At 37.9% G+C, this 4,873-nt stretch overlaps 1 pseudogene; it reads left to right on the top strand.

The window, feature by feature from the left end:
* Positions 1 to 259: 259 nt before the first annotated feature.
* On the top strand, positions 260 to 4,527 carry LOC139874398 (putative disease resistance RPP13-like protein 1; annotated as a pseudogene).
* Positions 4,528 to 4,873: the final 346 nt, after the last annotated feature.

Here is a 4,873-nt window from a genome sequence, read left to right as displayed (position 1 = left end):
AAGTTGCCTTTCGTGGTGAAGAAGACATGAAAGTACCACACTGAAGTAAGGTATGGAAGAATAGTTACATTTTCGCCTTTCAAAAGATAAAGCAAATATTGTCTCTTTTCATCCTCTCAACTTTCAAGAAACATTATCTCTATTCATCTTCAATATTACCGTTACTTAATTTATTACTTACTTTTATTTCATTTGATATCAAATTAACCACCTGAGAAACAAACAACGTACCTTTTTTTTTCAAACTTAATCCAATCCAATGGCTATTGCTGAACTTTTTCTTGGCGCATTCATCACAGTTCTGTTTGAGAAACTTGCTTCACGTGAGTTGATCAGGCTGGCTCGATCTGCAGGAGTTTATTCTGAGTTGGAGAAATGGAATACAACTTTGCGCCAAATCGAAGCTGTACTTGTTGATGCAGGCCAGAGACACTTAACTGATAGTGGTATTCAGTTATGGCTCAACAAACTTCAACATTTGGCTTATGATATAGACGACGTACTGGATGATTTGGCCACAGAAGCTATGCATCGCAAGATGACTCAACAATCACATGCTTGCACAAGTAAGGTATTGAAGTTTATTCCAACAACAATTCATGCTTTTAAATATGGTCGTAAGATGAGTACTAAGCTAGATAAGATTACATCCGAGTTGCATGCTATTGTTGAGGAAACAAATATTTTGGGTTCGGTTAGTAACGTTGAAAGGTCAAGTACAAAGAGTTGGACACGATCAGAGGAAACATCACTAGTTGTTGAATCTGAGATTGTGGGTAGGGAAGGGGATAATGAGGCGTTGATTGAGAAGCTGTTATTAGGTGATGAATCATGTAATAAAAACTTCAGCATCATGTCTATTGTTGGTCTTGGTGGAATAGGCAAGACCACTCTTGCCCAAATTTTGTACAACGATGAGAAAATCAAGAAACACTTTGAACTCATGTCATGGGTTTGTGTCTCGGACGTGTTCGATGTCTTTCAAATTAGCAAAATTATTTTTAAAGATGTAGGTGGTGGAGACAAAACATTTGAAAATCTGAATCAGCTTCAAGTGGCCCTATCAGAGAAACTTTCAAATAAAAAGTTCCTAATTGTTCTAGACGACGTGTGGAACGTAAACTACACGGAATGGGAACTTCTTCAACGCCCTTTTATTGCTGGGGCACATGGAAGTAGAGTTATTGTGACAACACAGAAGAATGAAGTTGCATCGATCATGGACTCTCTTCAAGCATACCATGTAGATGTTTTGTCAAAAGAAGAAGCTCTATCTCTGCTCGCTCAACATGCATTGGGTGTACGAAACATCGATTTACATCCCGCATTTAAATTGTACAGTGAAGGTATCATTAAAAAGTGTGACGGATTGCCTTTGGCTTTGAAGGCAATTGGAAGGGTGTTGAGAACAAAAACAAGCGAGAAAGAATGGGAAGAAGTGCTAAATAGTGAAATATGGAATTCACATAATGAAAGCAAGATTCTTCCAGCTTTAAGATTAAGCTACTACGATCTTCCTCCACATTTGAAGCGTATGTTTGCATATTGCTGCTTATTCCCAAAAGATTACATGTTTGAGCAGGATGAATTAGTCTTACTTTGGATGGCAGAAGGGTTCCTTAATAAGTCAAATGTAAGCAAAGAAATGGAGAGTGTTGGTCGAGATTGTTTTAAAGAGTTAGAGTCAAGGTCATTCTTCCAACGATCAACTGATGACGAATCACGATATAAAATGCACGACCTCGTAAATGACTTGGCAAGGAGTGTTGCGGGAGAGTTCTTTTTTATGTTGGGTGAAAAGATGGATATTGATGATAGAAACGATGTTTTGGAGAAGTTCCACCACTTTTCATTTATTTATCTAAGACACGGAAAGTACAAAAAGTTTAAGGCATTAGAAAGAGCTAAACGCGTTCGAACTTTCTTACCAATGTCGGTTAGCGAAATTGATGAGAATAGTTTCTACTTATCAAACAAGGTTCTTACTGATGTACTTCCAAGGCTAAATTCTTTAAGGGTACTAAGCCTAGCAAATTATTCAATTAGTAAGGTACCAGAATCCATCGGTAGTCTTAAACATGTGCGGTACCTCAACTTCTCCAAAACTAGCATCACATGTTTGCCCGAGCAAATCGGCGATCTTTATAATTTGCAGAGCTTGCTGGTGTCTGGTTGTCATCAATTATCTAGTTTGCCACACAGCTTTGTTAAGTTAGTTAACTTGCGACATCTTGACATTAGTGATACTCGGAAGTTGAATGAGACACCCGTAGGCATTGGTGGGTTGACGAGTCTACAAACTCTATCCAAAGTAATTATTGGAGGAGCTAGCGGGTTCAAAGTTTCCGATCTGAAAGACTTGTCGCATCTTCAAGGTCAGCTGTCCATTAAAGAACTGAATAAAGTAAAGAATTCAACACAAGCAAAGGAAGCCAACTTGAAGCGTAAGGAAGGTCTTCTTAATTTGGAGCTGGTTTGGAGTTACAATGTCTTTAATGATAGCCGAAATGAAATAATGCAGTTTGAAGTTCTTGAAGAGCTAAGGCCGAATAATCAGTTGAAGAGCCTCAAGATTATGTACTACATGGGAACGAAATTTCCTAGTTGGGTTGGAGATCGCTCATTTGATTGCTTAACGGAACTTACCTTACGTGGTTGTGCAAGTTGTACACAGCTACCGGCACTTGGACATCTACCATTACTTAAGAAGTTATTTGTGCAAAGCATGAACGAGTTGAAAAGACTCGGTCCGGAGTTACTAGAGCATACTGATTCTTGCAATGGTATTGCATTTCCATTACTTGAAGTTTTGGAATTTAAAGATATGGAGGGCTGGGAAGAATGGACAACTAGTTGTGCTGACAAAGATATAGTTAGATTGTTTCCTTGTGTTCGTGAGATTTCTATTAAAGATTGTCCGAAACTGAATGTAGTGACAATTGACTTGATACCAATACTTCAAATTTTACATATAGAAGGATGTTCGGTAATGGTGTTACGAAGCATGGTTGACGCGTCTTCATCAATTATTAAATTGACAATGGAGGATATCAAAGGACTTACTGTTTTAGACGGAGAAATTGTAAAGCGTCTCCAGAAAGTTGAATATCTAAGCATTTCAAGGTGTTATGAAGTCATTAATTTGTGGGAATCAACCAACGAAGCATTGCTTCAATGGTACCGCGGTTACACTTGTATACTCGCAGGGCTAGAGGTCTCGGGTTCGAACCTCGTCACCCGCTCTAGGAATTGAAACATTATTCCTTGAAGGTGGCCCAAAGGGAAGGTTTTACCGACCCGCTCCGGGACTAAGATCCGGCCCGCCTGCCCCTCGGGATGGTTTAAGGGTCGGATCCTCATAGTGTGGTTCGGGTTTCCTGCCCGAAAGCGCGTGTGTGTGCAAATGATGACTAGGCTTCGGTCCGGACTGATGCAAGCTTGCCTTTCAAAAAAAAAAAAAAAAAAAAAAATTGTGGGAATCAGAAGTAGAAATTCTTGTGAGATTAGAAACATTGAATGTGAGGGGGTGTATAAATTTGGTGTCATTAGTAGAGAGGAATGTGGATTTGGTGATTAGTAGCATGTCTTCTATAAGAGAAGTAGAAATTATAAATTGTCCAAAGTTGAAGGGTTACAGATTTCCAAATAATATCGAGAAGTTAAAGATAGAAACCTGTTATATAATGACATCCTTGACCTTCCCACCAATAGACAACCTCCCGTCTACTTTGAAGTATCTACAATTGTAGCGTTGTGATCATCTGGAGTTGAATTGGGTTTTCAGAAACTTGTTGTCATCACTTAGATATCTTCACCTATATTTTATTCCAAATGTGAAGTTTCCAGAAGGCTGTTTAGTTCATCTCATTCAATTGGATATTTTTGGTTGTGATAGCATAGAATCGATTCCAGAAAACGGTTTTGGTTTTACTCCTCTTCGTTGCCTAAGACTTCTTAGGATCGTTAGTTGCAAGAATATAAAGTCAATTCCTCATGAGCATTTGCAAAGTCTCACATCTTTGGATACCATGTGGATAACCGGTTTGTGGCCTCCTAATTTAGGGGTGTTAGGAATAGGAAGGTTAAAGAAGGGAATGTGTGAGTGGGGGATGATTCCCACCCTCACTTGTTACACTATATTTATTTGGTAGTAAGTCAGGAGTGGTCAGATTTGCAGAAAAGACAGAAGATGGAGAGTATGAGGAATTTCTGAGGAAGAATTAATTGTCTTCTTTTCTTCTTCCATCATCTTTAATTATTCTATATATATCTAGTTTTGATGAACTGGAATCAGTTTCAAAAGGCGTGGAACACCTCACCTCCCTTGAGCAACTCTTAATTAGTGATTGCCCGAAGCTTAAAGATCTGCCAGAGAAGCTATTCCCTTCACTTTCTCATTTGGGGGTAATTAACTCCCAAAAATTGAGTAAAAAGTGTAGAAGAAGAAAAGGCAAATACTGGCGCTCCATCTCTCAAATCCCCCATTTCATTGAAGAAGAAGAGGCTACTCCTTTACTGCACATATGACAGTCTTGTACATAAGCCGAAAAGGTATGTTTCTATTTTATATCATTCCTGATTATTAAAAGTTATATTATGGTTTAAGTCCAGCCACTACTTTAATATAATTAGTTTATGTATTATAGTTAGTAGCAAAAGCAAAATGAAATGATACAGGAAATCATGTAAAAAATTACTCCATAACATAAATTTCAAAGTTTGTATGCTAATTTCTATTTCTATACATCTATAAGTTAAAGATTTTGAAGCAATATGTACCAAGATAAGAAGAGTACATTATCAGTTTTAAAATATGGGATTTCATAAACAATGCCATGAGAGCATTGGATATGGATGATATATACAGTAAAAT

This window comes from Rutidosis leptorrhynchoides, chromosome 11 (genome assembly GCF_046630445.1).
Source record: "Rutidosis leptorrhynchoides isolate AG116_Rl617_1_P2 chromosome 11, CSIRO_AGI_Rlap_v1, whole genome shotgun sequence".
Lineage (NCBI taxonomy): Eukaryota > Viridiplantae > Streptophyta > Magnoliopsida > Asterales > Asteraceae > Rutidosis > Rutidosis leptorrhynchoides.
Note: the sequence above shows the minus strand (reverse complement) of the source record. Positions and strands in the feature narration are given on the sequence as shown.